Source organism: Thrips palmi, unplaced genomic scaffold (assembly GCF_012932325.1).
Source record: "Thrips palmi isolate BJ-2018 unplaced genomic scaffold, TpBJ-2018v1 HiC_scaffold_19, whole genome shotgun sequence".
Lineage (NCBI taxonomy): Eukaryota > Metazoa > Arthropoda > Insecta > Thysanoptera > Thripidae > Thrips > Thrips palmi.
The window spans coordinates 5,448,755-5,468,313 of NW_023144628.1; the positions used below are offsets into that span (position 1 = coordinate 5,448,755).

The 19,559-nt window shown below is 62.5% G+C and overlaps 1 protein-coding gene and 1 non-coding gene across 2 annotated transcripts in view; one reads left to right on the top strand and one right to left on the bottom strand.

Annotated features, from left to right (window-relative positions):
• LOC117646262 (voltage-dependent T-type calcium channel subunit alpha-1H) overlaps window positions 1–19,559 on the bottom strand; it is an 89,648-nt gene that overhangs the window by 25,961 nt on the left and 44,128 nt on the right. The gene's annotated exons all lie outside the window — the stretch shown is intronic.
• Trnai-uau lies at window positions 10,368–10,459 on the top strand. Its single transcript is given in 2 exon segments — window positions 10,368–10,405; window positions 10,424–10,459. It is a non-coding gene; the product is annotated as a tRNA-Ile (tRNA).

The window sequence follows — 19,559 nt, forward strand, 5'->3', positions numbered from 1 at the left end:
AGCGGCGCAGGCACGGCCTTCTCCACGGGCGACTCCAGGTGCACGGCCCAGGAGCCATCCTGCAGCCTCCGAACACGACGCTCTCTCTCTCTCTCTCTCTCTCTCTCTCTCTCTCTCTCTCTCTGTCCCGCACCCCACCGGGACGCCGACGAAGCCTCACCAGCGAGAGAGAGACAGCGCGACGGCTCGGAATCAGCCAGCCGGGGCGGCCGTGACCACATTCCTGACTAAAGAGGCCCACGGGAGCGACGGAGGGAGTGGCGCTGCGGTGGCGGCGGGTGGCGGTGTCACCGCGAGGCCCCCGTCGTCCTCCCCGCGCCGAGCAAAGTGCCCTCCACCCCCTTTTCCAGTGTGCCCCCACGGCCCGGGGGCAGCGAGCCGCGGGCGAGGCATTGGTTTTCAATTGGAGCTCGCCGCGCTGCGCTGCGCGCCGCCGGAACTCCGTTCAAGTATCGCCGGGGAAGCGCGCGGAAAAAAACCGGCCTGGCCCGGCGGAGCAATGCAATGCAGGCACGCCGAAGCACGCCGTCGACGCGCACCACCTGCAGCAAGCCAGCCACCCCGGTGAACCTCGTGCACCGCGTGGTGGAGCAAGGGCGGCACTTTGGGGCGACCCGCCTAGCCCTCGCCATATTTCAACATCAATTACTGGCACCGCCATGCACACTGGGGCCCTCGCCCCACCCCTGGGGCCGCCCCGCCCCCCCCGCCCCGCCCCGCCCCGCCCCGCCCCGCCCGTGTCCATGGCCGAGAGGCCGAACAATATCGCAGACGAACACAAAGCCGCCGGGAAGGTATGCAGCCCGCGCGGCGCGTAGCGTGGCGTACCTGCCGTGCCGGCGGCGGCGGTTATTTACTGTGGCCAGCCCGTCAGCTCCTCCTGGAGGCCCTGCAGGCCCTGCAGGCCGTGGAGGGCGGGAATTGGATTGAGGGCAACTCAACTGCCAGCCCGCGGGGCGGGGCGGGGCGGGGCGGGGGGGGGGATCCGCGGCGAGCCCCTCCTTGACCCGGCCGGGCAGCAGACGCCAGGCAGGCGGGCGGACTGGAAATACTTTCCACCAGCTCCCCCCGAAAAGAGAGACAAAAAAGCCTGACTTGGTCCTTGTTGGCCACTGGGCTCGCCACCGGGCCGAGAGGGAGAGCGATAATTCGGATCGGAACGTTTCCCCGATCCGGGAGGCAGCCTGTCCGCCAGGTGAGCGGCAGCGCGGCGGCGGCGCGGCGGCAGCAGGTTGTCTGCGGCTTAAGAGCGGGGGCGGGGATCAGGGAGCCTTTCTCGAGACAAGGCCAGCAGGCGAGTTTGAGGGGCCGAGGCGAGCCGAGGCCGAGGACCACCAGCCGCCCCGCCCGATCACTCGGGGCAGTTCCTCTTCCTCTCCCCGGCTCCACCGCCAGCACTCCCTCGCTCCATCAACAAGACACTGGGGAGAAACAAAAGGCCGTCCGTCCGGCTGCCCAGCAATCAATAGGGAATGGAGGCCGACGGCAACCACAGGTGGTGGCGCACCTCCCCGACGAGGCGCAGTGGGCCAGAAGACCGGCGCCTGCGGCCACAATACTCTAGCCGGGTTTCGAGCTTCAGAGTCGCTAAATGGGACTCGAACCGAACGTGTGACCCCACCAGGCAGAGAGCAAACTCTGGACGCGATTCGAGTTCCACATCCTTCAAAACACGCGAGGGTGCCGAAGAACCGAAGTACCGAAGAACTCCTCGGAGGGCAATCCATTATCGGTACCCTCACGAGTTCCGTTCGAGTTTCGAGTCCTGCGCGAGGACTGTGGACCTCGAAACGTGTCCGGAGTTTCCAACTCGCGTGGCGGCGCCGCTCACCTCCTCGTCGTGGCCGTGGCGCCCCGCCCCGCCCCGCCCCGCCGCCACGCTCGCGCCCTCGTTGTCGTCCGCCAAGACGCCAAGGCCGCGGCGAGGCACCGCTCGTCATTGGCTCATCAATCTCCCATAAAAGAGGCGCCATTTTCACCACCCCTTTTTTCGCCTACCGCGCCACGCAATATAGTAGCTCGCGAGGTGTAGCTCAGTTTTTGCACCCTGCGCGTCTTGGTGGATCCATAAAGCGACCGCGGCAGCCACCGCCCCGCCCCACCCCCCACCCCACCCCGCGCCGCGCGCACTATTCACCGCCGCGACACCAGAAGAAGGGGACAGGGAAATTGGATCGGGTTTTCGGTTTGGCCGAACAACGCGCGATTTGGAACAAGTGAGACAAATTCGGTTGGCGGCGCAAGGAGGAGAGCAGGCCCCGCCCCGTCCCGCCCGCGTCCTGCTTGTGCGGCAAAAGACGGCGAATTTCCCCTCAGAGTGGAAGGGTAAGTGAATTGGGGTCATACCTATTTGTCAAGCACGGTGCGCCTGTTGCTGAGCCCGAGCGCGGCGGGCGTGTGTGTGTGTGAGAGTGTGTGTGCAGTGAGCGGGAGGTGTGAGAGTGTGTGTGTGCGTGAGGGAAATCCGAACAAGTTATGCAATGCACATAACCACAACCACCTCGCGACACACTTCCTCATCAGTTTATTCCTAAATTTATATTCTTCCTTCCTGTCCAGTCCCAGGCACCAGGCATGCAAACAAAAAATCTCCCGTCGCGTTTCACAACTGCTGTGATAGCCGAGAGGTTAGAGACGTGGGATCGAGTCACCGCAGGCCGGCGTTCGAATACCAGCGTCACGAAAGTTTTTTCGACTTGCTATCCTAAGGGTGGTGGTTCGAGGCCATGAGAGCGGAGCCTTGTGCAACAGGCCCACATGCCGGAGGTTCGACTCCTAACAAATATTTCCATTTAATTTTACTGCCTCACCCAGTGCGGTTCAAACCCGTAAACGTGAGCCCACCTCGAGCATGGGACGTGGTGGTCCAGGGAGTAGAGGCGTCGGTTCTCAGTGCTAGGGTCGGCGGTTCGACTCCCCCAACTTCTTGCGAAATTTTGACCGGGTCGGTCGAGTCCTGTTGCGTCAAGAACCCACCTCACGCCGCTCCCGTCATCATGGGCCGTGGTGGCCGAGAGCGTAAAGTCGTGTGTTCCCGATGGCGGGGTCCGGGGATCGAATCCCATCATATCATTACATTTTTCGATCGCCTTCCTCCCAGTGCAACTCAAACCCGTCGTCCAACACGCTGCCAAACGTACAAGCGTGATAGCGTAGTGGTCAGAGTCACATTCACCTGGCCACTCCGCTGTGGGTGTCTAAAAAGCAATCCGCTTCGGCGGGTTGGCCTCGGCACTGGAGCGATGGCGTATTTGATCCATCAATCCAGACCACCCGGTGTGTGGTTGCGGGTGGTGCCTCCTTGATCCGTCGGGGAGGCGATGATAAGTCCTTTGAAGCTGGCCTAAAACGCTGTATGTTCGGTACGGGAGCGCCGGACAGTGGGGGTACCATGGGGTACACAACCAACCCTACGAAAACAAGAAGCTCCCACCAAACCTCTTCTCTGTCTGAGTCTCTCTCTGTCTCTCTGTCGTCTCACTCTACGTCCCGCCCCTCAAAGAGCTTCGTACTGGGTGCTCTCACCCAGCTGCCTGAGCTTTGGGGTCCTACTGGGTCCCCCGGCGAACGCTTAGAGTCGCTGACGGGATTAACCCCAGGTACCTGATAGCACCGGTTCCCATCCCGAACACCGAAGTAAAGCAGGAGGCCTCCCCATTAAGACTGGGGAGGGGGTGTAGAGTTCAAATTTTTTTCTTTTCCCTTTCAAATTTCTCAGTCAATACTCGTTCGGTTTCCGTTCGGTTGAACTTGCTCTTGTTCGGTGCAGAATCAAAACTTCTAGTTCCTCCCCAGTGACAATGGCCTTCGGACCGCGCTACCGCGATGCGGACCCCGGACCTTAACCTTGACGAGCATTCGGGCCATTCGGACGCAGATCTCTATTGTTGGAAGTTGACTGTTCAGCCCCGCCGCCGGACAATCTGATCCATTAACGTTCATCAATATAATGAACTCTCCGGTTTCCGCTGCTCGATCATTGTCCGAACAAATCGGCAAGAAATTTAATTTCCCGACAGAGAGGAGCCGCGATGGCGGAGCGCCACTGGCCACGGAGCGTGCCTCTGCCGCGCGGCGGCCAAAACTTGGTCTGTTTCTCTGCAGACTGATTCCGAGGGTCGCTTTCGTCGCTCCGTCTCTCTCGCACCTATACGGGACGCTCCATGAGTGCGAGAGAGACAGAGTCAGTCTGCTGCTTCTCGGTCGGCGGCCTGGCAGTGTAGTGGAGCCAAGGGCAGCAAGGCGGCGAGGGCGCCGCCACTTTGTCGAGGGCGCTGTGGCGCTGCGAGCGGCAACTTTCGAGTTTAGCCGAGCGGCCGTTGCCTCGTGATTTGTTTTGCGGGTCACGATCTTTCCCTTTTCCTCCCTACTTCCGCCCCGTCAGGCCGTGGGGCCGGCAGGCCGTCACCCTCCCATCCCCGTCCGTCCTGCTCCCCCTCATGCCGGTCCTCGCCCTGGCCGCCCTGGCCGCCCTGCAGACTCATTCCGAGAGGCTCTGTCGCGCTCGCACCCATACGGGACGCCCCGTGAGTGCGAGAGAGGCAGAGCGACGACTCTCGGAGTCAGTCTGCTGGCCCAACACCGGGCGGGCAAAATCACGATGGCAACGGCAGGGCCTGCAGGGCCGGCAGGGCAGACTGATGACCGCCGCAAACCGCCTTATATCATTTGCCGCTGCTGCGCTGGCCCTCTCGGTCACGCGTCTATGCCCCTGCCTGCGTCCGTGTGTGTGTGCGTGTGTGTGTGTGTGTTTACGCTGGAAATTTTGGCCATCGCCCTTTGCGGCTTTGGCGCCGCTCATCCCGGCGGCAAAAAGGCGAGTCACATGAGCCGAGGCGAACGCACCCGCTTAATGTGTTTGCCAAGTCGGTGTGTGTGTGTGTGTGTGTGTGTGTGTGTGTGTGTGTGTGTTAGCGTGTCTGCGAACCCAAAGAACAGCAGCAAACGGGCGCAGCTGGTTGCGGTTGTAAGGTGACCCCGCCCCGCCCTTTCTCTAGAGTCCTGAGCATGACGCGGTGCTCGGCTCCAGCGCCTCCAGGCCTGCAGGTCCACTGAAAGGGACGCCGCCTTGGAGGGCCGAGGCGGCCGAGGCGGCCCGGCCGGCGGGGCCCTTAGGGCTGCCCTCGGGTCGCGAGGCCAAGGGCCGCCAAGGGCCGCCGAGGGCCGAAGGGTCGACTGGCCGGATGCGAGGAGGGGCATCCAGGCGTCGCCCCCGAGCCCTCGGGGGGAGTCGAACCCGGGCCCGGCCCGTCATCGGCAGAGTGGCCACATGTCAAGGGCCCCACGCGAGGTCGCCCTTGAAAAAGGGAGGTAAGGGCCAAGGGCGTAACGGCCCTCCGAGGCGCCCTTTAAAATCCACCCTTTGTCATCGGCAACCTCGGGGCAAAAGTGCACTCCGAGAGCGCCGAACTTTTCCCTATGGCGTGGGCAGGCCTGCCAGTGTGGTGGTGCCGGGTCCCCGAGCGAGGCCATCGACAGGGAAGCGACATTCCCCGAGGAGCGGGGCAGGCACACGACCACGGCACGCCGTCGGCACGGCGACTCACGACACTTTTCGGCAACCGCTGGACGTGTCGCTGGAGACGCCCCGTCACGCTGTCCACAGAGAGAGCGAGAGAGAAAGGCGGTGACACGCGTGGTGACGTGTGGCCCTGCGACTGAGGCAATCCTCTTTGGGTGACTCCGTCAGCACGCCTCCACGGCCGAGGCCACGGCGCACCGCGCTGCGATCGGATCGCCGGCGCCCTCAACGCCGCCGTCTCCGTCGCCGTCTCCGTCGACGCCCCGGCCTCGCCGCCACCACCGCGGCTTGCACCTGAACCAGCCCCATCTTTCCCACAGACGCATTTGCCCGACCTGAGCCGAGCCAGCGGGGCCAGCAGGGCGTCCCCGAAGAAGCGAAAAAAAAACCTTGTTCCTTTTCTCCGCAACGCCCCGTCGCCCCTCCCGCCCCCCCTTTCCCTGTTGCCTCTCCAATAAAACGCACTTCTCATGATGCTGCCTTTCCTCTCCATGGAGCAGCCAGATAGAAAGGCAGAGACTGGCTCCGCAGCGCGGCAGCGCGGTCTAAATCCAGGCCCAGCGCCCCGACCAGGCCGCCCCAGCCGCCAAGGCCCGCGTCAAAGCATCACCTCCATTACCGTAATTTATTCATGCGGCCGTAAAGCCTCGCGAGGATGCCACCACCATGTCGAGCACCGCGACGGCGAGCACCGCGACGGCGAGCACCACGACGGAGAGCACCGCGACGGCGAGCACCGCGAGCAAAGATCGCCCGTTTTGCCGCCCGGTGGATTAGAACCCGCGACCCGGACCCCGATTTTCCGTTATTCAGAATCCCGTCCGCACTGTCCGCCGCGGCCGAGGACGCTGCAAAAGCGGCATCGAGTCCGCGGCCTGCTCGTCTTCCTGGAACGCTGGAGCGCGGCCGGAAAGCACTGGCCCGAAAGTGATGGCTGGGGCGCTGCAAACAGAGGCCGGGCCAGCGGCTGTATTATTGAGTAGACTTTTCGCTGTCGTTGTCTGGGGCCTCCCAGAATGACTCCATCACGTCACCGGGCCGGCGGCCCCTCCGCCCGGCCTCTTCATATCTTCTCCAATACCCTCCTCCTCCCCTCCTTCAACAAAGCCGTGCTTCCGTTCCCGATGGCGTCGCGACGGCCCCCTCCCCCGTCCTTCTTTTTTCCGTGCCTTTCCCGCGGCGGCGCCATGGCTGCGCGATTTCTCATTCGGGGAGGCGGGCTGCATGGCTAATCAACTGGGCAGCGCGTCAGCGGGTCGTGTTGACAAAACTCGCATCGGCGAAATGCGCTTCCCGCCGCGCGTCGCTTCGCGCCCTACTCGCATTTTGCGCGGATTAAAACGGCGGGCCGAACACGGCAGGCGTGGCGCTCCCCCCCCCCGTTTTTTTACCGCGTTGTATGTAATTCCAGAGTGATACTTTTTGCTCGCTCTGTCCGTCCGCGCGTCCCGCTCGGCTCCAACCCGTCGGCGGGTGTGTCGTCGGCCAGCTTTGGCGGACGGCACTACAGGTTACTGATGTACGCAGGTGTGCAGTGTACATACGCCCCAGGAGTGAGGGTACCATTGGATTCCTCGTTCGAAGAGCGATGCATTGGTACCCTCGAGAGTTCGATTCGAGTTCCGTTCGACAGCTCGAAACGCGTTCCGCGTTTTCGACACCACACCGCCACAGCCTCGCTGTCGAGTTACGGGCGCTGGAGGCAAACACGCGCCAGTCACGCGGCCGACGTGCCGAGCGTGCCTGGAGCGTGCGAGCCACCGTGAGATACACGTACGACTATTCCGTTAAAAGCATGTTATGCAAATGTCATAACATTACGGCGCACAGCCGTGCCGAGGCAGAGGCGCAGGGCGCCCCACGCCGCACCCTCCCGCCCCGCCCCGCCCCGCCCCGCCATTCTGAATACAACCACCGCCAGGCCTCTCGCAAGGCCGCGTGCCCTAATTATGCGATGCATTGGCCTAATTGACTTGAACAAACTGAAAGCTGTCAACGTCATTCCAGCGCGCGAGATGAAACTCACATTTACTTTCCGCCCGAAATTGCCTCGCCCGCCCAGACGGGCCGTGTGTGCGTGTGCGTGTGTGTGTGTGTGTGTGCGTGTGTGCGTGTGGCTGTGCGCTCAATGTATGCCGGGCTCCGCCGCTCCGGCCGCCTGTTCCATTCCAGGACGCCAGTCGAGGTAAGCCCCGGAGTCCGAGGCTGCCGAGGCTGCCGAGACTCGTTTCCGGAGCGCCGATTCTTTCTCCGGCAACACAGACTTCGCCGCGTGGCTCCGGTCGTAGTCGGTCGTTGGCTCCGTCGTTGGCTGCGGCTTTCTTCCTTTGTCCCCCCAAGTGCGGGTGGCAGGACACCCAGGCCCTCTCACGCAGGGCCAGGCTCGGGAAATTAATCGATTAATCGAAAATAATCGCGATTATTTTGATGTGTAGTCGGGGCGCCCCTTCCCGTCTTGCCGCCGGTCCTTTTCAGGCTGCAGCGCGCTACCTTCATAGAGGACAGCCCGCCTCGGGATTGCGCCACCCTGCCTCCAAAGGCTGACGGCGTCAAATATTTTGCTGCTTACTTTTTCCGTGGAGCAGGGGCGGCGCGTGGAGGGTGGCGGGGGCGCGCGGTGAAACCGTGTTTTTTTCACCCCCTTTTTTCCCTTTTCCTGTTCTTTTTCAGGCGGCCCGCCCTGCGGTGTCGTTGCGTAGCCGTTAACTTACTGTAGAGCGGGCGGATCCCTGCCGCTCCGCTCAGACCGGCCCCCGCTTCACATTCTTTTGCCCCCCCCCCTCCCCCGCACTCCGCTCTACATAGCAGTAGCCGGCGTGCCGCCGCCCCGGGCGATCCGATTTAAATAAATTATAATTTACAAGCAGGTACCGGCGCGCGCTGCTCCGTGGTTCGCACAGGGATGAGCCGTCTGGGCGCGACTCGGGGCGCGACTCGTCACGGTCAGGTCGCCGCCTCTCGTCCGAGTGAAACGCGCAAAGACGAGTTTATTGTCAAAGTTACCTCAGACGTACCACGACCGGCGCCTCCCCTCGGCCTTGGGCCGCGTCCCCACTGTAACTGCCTACACCCCCCCCCCCCACGCCCCTCGCGTGCATAGCAAACTTCTCAGCTGTTCTGGGCCACATCGCCCCGCGTCTCTCGCCCCCTACACGAGCCGTGACGAGGAACGCACTGCCGACTGACTCCGAGTGAGCGGCTCCTCTCTCTCTCTCTCTCTCTCTCTCTCTCTCTCTCTCTCTCTCTCTCTCTCTCTCTCTCTCTCACGGGGCATCCCGCGAACGGGTGCGAGAGAGACAGCGGTCGACGAGAGCGCAGTTCGAAATCAGTCCACGCTAAACAAGACACGAACCGAACGTGTGATCCCACCAACGGATTGCTCTCCGAACGAGAAATCCATTGGTGGGGTCACACGCTCGGTTCGAGTCCCGTTTAGCGACTCTGGAGCTCAAAACGCGTCTGCAATTTTTGCCGCCTCCACCGGTCTTCTGGCCCACTGTGCGCCGTGCTGCAAGCTGCAGTGAGACCGCTGTTTCAAAACGTCGCCGCTCGCGCCTTGTCCCGCCCGGGCCTCCATATTCATGGCCAGCGGAGTGCCGCCTTGCCGCCTTGCCGCCTCGCCGCGGCGGAGCGGAGCGGAGCAGCCAGATCAAAGAAGTCGCCAGAGCAGTTCGCCGTAGTCCCCCTCAAGTATAAGGAAGGCCTCCCGACGCGAGGGGGCGGCGCAGGAGCAAAACGACTCAGCCCACGCATGCACACACACACACACACACACACCGAGTGCGGCTGGCGTGGCTAATCTGCATACTGAAGCACATGCCTGAGTATCCTCTCGCCAGAGTGAAAATTGAGACGGTGAGAGGGAATTCCTTTCCACTTGTTGTGTTTCCGCACCCCCCCCCCTCCCCCCCCCCCGCTTCCCCGACTCCCCTGGCTCCCCGGGCCCACCGGGCCCACCGGCCCCCACCGGTGCGGCGGTAAAGAATTCTATGGACGCGCCAGGGTAGAAGTAACAAACTACACAAAGCCGAAACAAAGCAGACCGCCAAAGTACGCGAGAGGCGCGTTGCCGCGTTATCGACGCGTGGGGCCGCGGAAACAGAAACAAGCTCCACAAACAAAAACCGCGCGTAATTCGCGCCAGAGTCGCGCCCTGGATTCACCGGGCTGGCTTCACACAGTGGGCCTGAAGACCGGCGGAGGCGGCCAAAACTCTGGACGCGTTTTGAGCTCCAGAGTCGCTAAATGGAACTGGAACCGAACGTGTGACCCCACTAATGGATTGCTTTCCGAACGAGGAATCCATTGGTGGGGTCACACGTTCGGTTCGAGTCCCATTTAGCGACTCTGGAGCTCAAAACGCGTCTAGAGTTTTGGCCGCCTCCACCGGTCTTCTGGCCCACTGTGCTTCACTGTACTGGCTTCACCGCGGGACGCAGCAGGGCTCGCGGCGACTGCGGCGACACGTCGCGTTGTTGACGAGCTCGCGATAATTGCCCCAACTTTGGCGGCGCGGTGAAACTCGGGCCGCGAAATGTGTCAAAGAGCGAGTCAAAGACCGTCAAAGACCGTCAAAGGCGCCCAAAGAGGGGAAGCGGCTCGTTTGCCTGGGGCTTTGCTTCTCCCAGATGTCTGGCGGGCCAAAGACGCCCCCCACTCCTCCTTCACGTGACTCTTGACATGTGAGTCCCCTCCAGGACACCCCTCCACAACACCGCTCCAGGACACCCCCGCGGACCGCCCGCCCGAGTCCTCCAGGAGGCCCCGTATAGCACGGCCATGTCTAGACGACCGCACTCCACACGCGCGACGTGAAGACGCCGCCGGCGCGACCCTTCGTCACGGAGCCCCAGTGGCGCAATCGGTTAGCGCACGGTACTTATAGGACAGCGTCCGTGAGCAATGCCGGGGTTGCGAGTTCGAGCCTCGCCTGGGACACATTTTTTTGGCAAAAAAAAAAATCAAAGGGATTGGAGTTACTGAACCATGTAGAAGTAACAGCCTGACAGTCGGCCCCAGTGGCGCAATCGGTTGGCGCACGGTACTTATAGGGCAGTGTCCGTGAGCAATGCCGGGGTTGCGAGTTCGAGCCTCGCCTGGGGCACATTTTTTTTCCTGTCAGAGGACATGACTTTCTGACCGTGTTCGAGTCCCGGCGGCGGCGGCGTACATTTTCTTTTCTCGTGCTGTTTTTATCCGCTAAGGACTTGGTGTTTCGGGCCGTCCGTCCGTCCGTCCCAACAAAGCTGGGGGCCCCGGGTGACCCTATCAAGGACCCTATTTCTCGGCACCGGCTCAGTGAGGACCGTCCCGGCCTGCCCATCCAGGTGGGCCCGGCCTGGTGGGCCCGTCCGGGAGGGCCTCACGCCGTCTAGTCCCCAGGGCCCTATAGTCGGTCATAGGCCGGGCGGGGCGGCCCAGGGGAGTGGGACTGGCCGGCCAGTGAGTCCAGAGCCCGCACCACGACAAGCAGGCTCCTATGATTGATGCTCTCCGCGCCAATCCCCCACCACCGTCTGCTGGCTTGCACCACCTCGGAAGTCTCTCTCCACGCAAAAAAAAACCACAAAACAACAACAAACTTTTTCCTCTGCGCTATTGTCATCGCCGGGGCCCCGACTTGGCAGCCGAAACGAAAACAATGCGTTCGCCCCTCGTTAGCCTCGAGTCGGAATGAACACGCCGGGGACGATCGGCGGAGTGGATCCGCCTGCAGCTGTCCCTTTGCGATTAAAATTCAAGGGGAGTACGGCGGCCGCTGGGGGCGGGCAGGGCAGCCCTCGCGGCCTCTGGGGGTCCTTCCTTGTTCTGCCTCGCCCCCCCCACCCCGCCCCACCCCCCCCGCCCCACCCCGCCTCGCCCTGCAGGTGCGAGATCTCGGAGACGGCGGCGGTAATGCCGCTTTGATCTCCTCGCCTTGATGTATGTTGATGCGGCCCGTCCAGCCCGACAAGCGACACGCTGGCTACAGACGGCATGCCGAAAAAAGGCGAAAAAAAGCGAAAAAAGAAGGCGGCGCGGCCGGGACTCGAACCCACGACGGTGGGAAGGCCGGCGGCTGTCGTAATGACAGTGCCGCTCCGAGCGATGCCGTTTGCATGCAAGCGGGGCGGAGCTCGGAGCGGCAAAGTATCGGCGACGCAAAGCCAAGCAGAAACGGTTTTTTTTATCTTCGTTTCTCTTTCCCTTCTGCTGAGCTGGTCCGAGTAAATTGGATTGCCCGATAAGGGAAACGTATGGAGGAAGGGCTGCCGGGACGGGATAGCGGCAATGGGACTCTTACATGCATTCCAAACGCAAACCGAGAGATAAGCGCCGGCCGCGCGCTTTTTAGCAGGTGGGGGAGTGGCTTCGAGGAAGTAATGGAAATTCGCACCACAGGCACGCAACAAGTTCGCGGCAGCGGGCCGCCTCGGCCCACCGAAGACCCAAATAAAAGAAATCACTTTTTACGGCAATTTATTTCCTTGGCGCGCGACGCCGGCCAGCAAGACCACCACGTCGTCCACGCGTGGGCGGCGCAGCACAGCGCCGTAGTCCCGGCGAACAAATTCTTCCTTCGTATTTTTTTTTCGTTTCTCTTTTCTGGCGCTCATAAAACGAAGCGCCACCAGTCTGGGCGCCTCTTCCGCCTTCCATGTCGACGTCTTATATCCATTATCTCCGAGACACCCCTCGCTGCGCCGCCTGGCCCGCCCGCCCCGCCCCCATGGAGCCCAGTGGCGTGGCTCAACCACGAGTTCACCCCGGCCGCCCCGCCCCGCAGACTGACACCTAGCGACATCCCCTCGCCATATAACGGGCACACTGACACGCACAAGCTCTCGCCCACCAAAACGACTCAGTCTACTGGCTGGGCTGGCGGGGCCGTGCTGCGACATCCGGCCCGGAGCGCCCGCGGAGTCGAGAGTAGGCAGGCCCGCAGGACACGGCTGTGCGCGCGCGGCCTACCTCGCAGGCGCTAACTCCCAGGAAGGCGTTGCACAGTGGGCCAGAAGACCGGCGCGGGCCTCCCTCGACATCCTAGTATTCTTAAGACCCTACTCTTTCATGCCCTGTATCGGGAAGACGTTGACCACAACGATTTTGGCTTTGACCGCAACGATTTTCCGACCAAGTTGGTCAAAAAGTGGTCGAATTTCGGAAATTTGCTGATTTTGCTGACTTTGGGCAGCCACTGTGTCCAATCTAGTTGCCGTAAAAGGCTTCCCTCGACGTCCTAGTATTCTTAAGACCCTACTCTTTCATGCCCTGTATCGGGAAGACGTTGACCACAACGATTTTGGCTTTGACCGCAACGATTTTCCGACCAAGTTGGTCAAAAAGTGGTCGAATTTCGGAAATTTGCTGATTTTGCTGACTTTGGGCGGCCACTGGTCCAACTAGTTGCCATAAAAGGCTTCCTCGACGTCCTAGTATTCTAAGACCCTACTCGTTCATGCCCTGTATGGGAAGCGTTGACCACAACGATTTTGGCTTTGACCGCAACGATTTTCGACCAAGTTGGTCAAAAAGTGGTCGAATCTCGGAAATTTGCTGATTTTGCTGACTTTGGGCGGCCACTGTGTCCAATCTAGTTGCCTAAAAGGCTTCCCTCGACGGGCGTATTCTTAAGACCCTACTCTTTATGCCTGAAATGGGAAGACGTTGACCCAACGATTTTGGCTTGACCGCAACGATTTTCCGACCAAGTTGGTCAAAAAGTGGTCGAATCTCGGAAATTTGCTGATTTTGCTGACTTTGGGCGGCCACTGTGTCCAATCTAGTTGCCGTAAAAGGCTTCCCTCGACGTCCTAGTATTCTTAAGACCCTACTCTTTCATGCCCTGTATCGGGAAGACGTTGACCACAACGATTTTGGCTTTGACCGCAACGATTTTCCGACCAAGTTGGTCAAAAAATGGCCGAATTTCGGAAATTTGCTGATTTTGCTGACTTTGGGCGGCCTCCACTGCCGCACTGCCACTGCCGCCGCCCCGAACCGGTTCAGTGCAGCCGGGGCGGCCGCGCCTCCCGTTTTGGCTGCATCACCTCACGCGGCGGGGTGGCCATGCCCGCCGCGTCGGCGAGGCGCGTCTTTCGGATGTCATTAGGATTCCCCGCGGGGGGGGGGAGGTCGTTGCGCGGCACTGTTCTACGCAGCGAAATAGGTGGCCGTACGGCCGCACTGCCTCGCGGCGTGGCAACAGATTGGAGCGGCCCCGCGCGGGGGAGGGGGGGGGGAGGCAGTCCGGATGAAGTCGGCTCACTCAGACACCCTCCTCAGCCCCCGGCCGCCGTCCTCCTCGCACCCGCGGCGCGGACCCACGCCTCTCTCACATCCTCCACGCTCAATCCATACGCCCAGGCAGGCCAGGGGATTTGTAGGCCAGACTTGTCCGACCCCGACCTCGCGCACGGCTCGGCATCCCTCACATGTGTGTGTGAGAGAGAGAGAGAGAGAGAGAGAGAGAGAGAGAGAGAGAGAGAGAGAGAGAGAGAGAGAGCGCTGTGTGCGTGCGCATACGTGCGGTGCGCATTACCCGCATTCATCTCATCGACTGCATTATTTAAAAGCAATTTTAATTTGGTTTTCAGCCCGCCACCGAGCAGGCGGCGGAGCAGCGCCGGAAATTGCAGTTTCGCCGCTGAAATATATAGAGGGCTAACGTCGAATAAAGCAGCAGAAAAAAAAACAGAACAAAATACAAACAATGCCAAAAATCATTATGCAAGAAATTCTTCTTGACAATCAAAGTCCGGTTGAAAAAGCCAGTGAAATTCGTGGCATTTTCCTGAATTCTGATTGAGATCAGAAAGAAAAGGACGTCTTTTCGAACATTTTGGCGCGCTTTTGTTCATCTGGGATGCAGGGCTGCTTGGTATGTCAGTCGCGGCGCGTGGCTTTCACCGTCCCCGGAGCGGACAGGCAGAGACAGACAGACCAACAGACAGACAGACACAGCGGATTGGCAGTCCACCGGAAAGTAGTTATTTCCCGTGCTGCCCGGCCAGACCAGTGCGTCCGAAAGAGGGCGCTAGTGGTGGTGGTGGGGGTGGGGCAAAAGGGGGGGGGAGTGAAGGTGCTGCAAAGTGCCAAGTGTAATGGGCCTGCACATGCAAGCACGGCGCATTGTTCTCGCCATGTGTGACATTCCAACCCAGCCGCACCCAGGCCGCCAGCAGCCTGGTCCAGAGAGGGGTCAAGCGGCTCAGGCTCGGAAGGGTATGTGTGTGGGCGGCTTCAACGGTTCAGGGTCGGGAGCTTGGCAAGGTCTGCGGTTCAGGGTCGGGAGCTTGGCAAGGTCTGCAGTTCAGGGTCGGGAGTGCTGGGTCGAGCGGTTCAGGATAGTAGGCGGATATCGGGTACGAAGGTCCTGCGGCTCTATGGGTCGGGCGGTGCACTGGGAGGGGTCGGGGATCGCCTCGGACGACCGCAATATGACGGATGAGGTGCAATGGCTGAAATTCCAAACGGGGTTAAAACTGGCGGAGGGGGGGGGGGAAGGTGCTGAAGAGGCGCCGCGTGGCAAGCCGTGGCAAGCCGTGGCAAGCCACCGGCTGGGCTGCTTGGCCGGGTCCTCCAGCGCCGTGAAGAGCGAGTGCTCGAGGGTTCAGAAAGGGGCGGGCGGCACACAGCCGGAATGAGCGAAAGAGAAAGAGAGAGGGAAAGAGAGGGAAAACGTGAAGAATGGGCGTTTGACTGGTGAGGACAGAGAATTGCAGAGTGCAGAGGAGCGGCTCGCTGCAGACAATCTCTGTCACGTACTCCCGCCCCCGTCCGCCCCCACCCCCGCGGTGGGCTTAAACGTCGTGGAGGTCGTAGAGATATATTTGTATGGCATGAAAAGCCGAGGGGCTCACGGCAGTGGAGGGGGAGGGGCCGGAGGGGCTGGGTGCCATCAGGGCGGGAGGCACGTTCACGGCGAATCCGACACCCTCCACATGATCGCCCTCAGAATAATCGCCCCCTGTTCCTGGAGGCGTCCTGCCCGGCCCTATTGTGGGGCTGGAAGCACGTCGTGTCGCAGTGTGCCAGCGTTGGGCCGACAGATTGGAGCTCTGCGCCACTCGAATTCGCCCCGGATGAAACGCACGGTGGTACCGATGGATCCCTCGCTCGGCGGGCAATCCATTGGCGCCATCATGTTTTGGATCCGCGTCCTGTTTGGGAACTCTGCCCGAACAGGTCTCCTCTCGGTGGCAAAAGTTGACGCAGTGGCTTGTTTTCCAAAGGCCGTATTGGCATTTAGCCTTTGTGCGCTGCTGCTGAGCGGCCCCACGATAACAGCCTAACACGCCTATCGAGTGTTGGTGCAGCGGCGCGAAATGACCGAGATAGTGCGCAAAAACACGGCGCGAAAACACTGTCACGCCCGCGCCGCCCGCGCCCCGGCCTGACCCAGTGCCCCTCAAGCACCCCGTCACGGCGGGGCCCTGACAGCGCCGCCCAGGGACGCCGCCGGGCCCGTCCCGGGAATCTCCTCGCAAAATCAACCAATATTGCGTCCCCTGTCCGCGGGAGGGGACAACTTCTGCCGCCACTTCTGGCCCCAGTGCCCGCTGGTGCCCGCTGGTGCCCGGCGGCGGGGAGGAGGGGACGAAAGAAAAAGTCTGACCCTTCGAGCGTCAGTCCTCCCGCCTTTCCCAACTCGTCCGTTGCCTGAATGGGATCAGTTGGGTACTCGAGCACGGCCTCCACCTCCACCGCCGCCGCCGCCACCACCACGCCGGCCTGCAACATGGACTCTGCCAACGGCATCCGTAAACTGTGCAGCGAACGGGCGCGGAAAGAAAGCGACGTGTATTCAGGCCGCGGCCTCGCAGATACTTTATCCCGATTCAATTTGGCCCTGTAGGCCCAGCAAGCCTCACAGCAAGCCTCACAGCAAGCAGCCAACTGCTGCCCCGGGGCGCATCTGATTCCACCCCCTCCACGGCGAAGCCCAGGCGAAGCCACAGGCAGGCCTCGGCGTGCCGTATCTCCCCCGAGATCAAACTGACTGGGCCACGTTCGAGGACGCCGCGTCGGCCTCGGCGTCAGCGGCTGTCCTTGCCACCGCCTTCCTGCCGCGCAACGCGGCGAAACGCGGCGCGCTACCTCCAGCTAGAGGCAGAAGAACCGCGGTTCGAAACCCCAGACATTATTCATCGCCGTACGTTTGCATTCCACGCGCTGTAAACGGCGCAAACATTCAAATCTAGGCGCGGCGCGAAAACGGTTCTCCTCCTCCGCGCCACTGGCCTCTATCGGTACCTACGCGCTCGCCCTCACCTGCTTACTAACGCGTGCTAACTTCAGCCAAGCACACACCCACACACACGCTGCCATGTTTTATTTATCTTTCCATTTTATCATTTCAAGCCGTACGCGCGCGATGGCGCCAGTGGCGCGCTCTTGTGTGTGGTCAACGAACCGCGGCCGTGGAAAGGGGAAGGGGAGGGGGGGAGGGGTCTCGCAATTCGCGCTTGCCGATCCATAATTCGATTGCGGGACGGCGGGGCTGGGCGGGGCTGGGCAGGGTTGAACCGCGGGACGCAGGCAGGTGCATCAAGCCGGCTAGTTTCCGCGAGGCGCTATGGGGCGCAGTGGGCCCTTTATGGTGACTGACGGAAGGGACGCTTGGCCTTGGGGCACCTTTCCCGGACGGACTGATGTAAATTTGTCGTGCCATCAGTGGAGAGGGAAGGCTTCAGCCGGCAGGTCGATTCCGACCCGGTTAACGTCGCTCTGTCTCTGTCGCACTCGTGGGGCGTCCCGTAGGCCTGTAGAGGTGCGAGGGAGACAGAGCGACAGATCGCTCTGCAGGGCTGGGATGAATACTAAGCCACGGCGACCTAGCGGCAGGGGATGGGTGACAGCTCACAACGACCGCCCCCTCGCCGACTCAACAACACGCCTCCAGCCAATGAGCGTTCTGCGCATTGTGCGCGCCGAGGGCAACGCACCGACAAACTACTGCGAATAACGGCGCCATCGCTCCCAATAACCGCCGCGGTCGTCGCCCTGGGCGGGGCCGGCTCCTTCGGCCCGGCACCGCCACCGCGCTCAACAAGACCGACATGTAGATGAGCGCCCTGCGTGTCCGCCGCGCCGCGCCTGGCCGCGTCGGGACGGCCACCCCCACTTGAGTTTTACGGCGTGCTAAATGCGGCAGGCACGCCAAGGAGGGCGCGCCGGCGGAAAGGGGGAGGCGTCGTCGTCGGCGCGGTCTTTTATGGCGGGCTAACGACGCTGTATACAGCCAGGCTCGCCGGCCGGGCCGAGGGCCGGGCCGTCCCCCGCACGGTCAAGCCCGACACCTTCCATTCCAGTCACTCCGTGGATTGCGTCCCCGGCCCCGTCCGCGCCCACACTGTCTCCGCCGACGACGCCACGGGCTCTTTGCAGGATTGCGCGGCCGGGCGTCGCGTTTTCCGCCCGGCCGACGCGCCAGTCGCGGGGCGCCAGTGTCGCAGCTGGTGCGGCAAGGTATGGATGGCCCAATAATTCCGCCGCCTGTCCACCCTCGCGCCCTCCGTCGGTCTGTCCGCCTGTCTAGCCGTCCGCTCGCCGGATGGGCGCCGCGACAGCCGCGACGCGGTGGCGCCAGTGGAGGGCGCCCGGGCCCTTCTGCATGCAGAGTGGTCGGGGACGGTTCATCAGCCCTGCAGACCGTGGCGGGGCGTGGCGGGCGCTGGAGGACCTGCCAGTGACGATGCAAATGTGGAAGACAGTGTCGTCCACCGCGGCTGATTCCGGAGGACCGTCTCTGTCACACAGAGTCTCACTCGTGGGGCGTCCTGTGGTGTGCGAGAGAGACAGAGACATGAACGGTCCTTTGGCATCAGGCGGAGCGCGGCTCAGCGGTCCCAGCCAGCCGCACTGCGAGACCGCGAGCCGCAAACGAGCCGACGCACGCGGGTCAGGGTTCGAGCCCCGCCAGCGCCGCCCCCGCCGCAGGGGCTCTGAATACGCCACGCGCAATTAGCTCGCGGCCCTGGTTCGAGTTTCGAGGCCCCGTCCACTCCGCTCGGGGTGGGGCGGGTCGGGATGGCGCCCCGCGCGGGGCGAGCTGCGACACGGGTATCGACTTTCGCGCAGGCAGCAGCCGGCAACGTGAAAAAAACAATAATAAAAACTACAATTCCAAAAATTATAAAAAATTGAACGGGTACTCGAACACTTGACCTGACCACACACGGCACGCTTAGCGAAGTGGTCGGTCAGTGCATCAGGAGGCTAAGCCAGCAGCGGCCGCCAGCGCTGTGAAGGGCTGCGGTAATCCCCCCCATGCTATGCGCGGACGGCGCGGGGCCCTCCCGCCGACCGGTCTAGTTCTGGCCGTTCTGGCCGTCCTGGCCGTTCTGGCCGGCCTAGTGGCGTGCTGGAGGCTGGAGCCTCGCCGGAGCCAGATTAGAGGCGTAAGCTGATTGCGGGGACATGGTAAGCAGGCAAAGCCCGTCAGGACCTCTTCCTGGGGCCCGGAGGCCAGCCCAGAGGCCAGCCCAGAGGCCAGCCCAGAGGCCAGCCCAGAGGCCAGCCCAGAGGCCAGCCCAGAGGCCAGCCCAGAGGCCAGCCCAGAGGCCAGCCCAGAGGCCAGCCCAGAGGCCAGCCCAGAGGCCAGCCAGAGGCAGAGGCCAGCCCAGAGGCCAGCCCAGAGGCCAGCCCAGAGGCCAGCCCAGAGGCCAGCCCAGAGGCCAGCCCAGAGGCCAGCCCAGAGGCCAGCCCAGAGGCCAGCCCAGAGGCCAGCCCAGAGGCCAGCCCAGAGGCCAGCCCAGAGGCCAGCCCAGAGCCAGCCCAGAGGCCAGCCCAGAGGCCAGCCCAGAGGCCAGCCCAGAGGCCAGCCCAGAGGCCAGCCCAGAGGCCAGCCCAGAGGCCAGCCCAGAGGCCAGCCAGAGGCCAGCCCAGAGGCCAGCCCAGAGGCCAGCCCAGAGGCCAGCCCAGAGGCCAGCCCAGAGGCCCCAGAGGCCCGCCAGAGGCCAGCCCAGAGGCCAGCCCAGAGGCCAGCCCAGAGGCCAGCCCAGAGGCCAGCCCAGAGGCCAGCCCAGAGGCCAGCCCAGAGGCCAGCCCAGAGGCC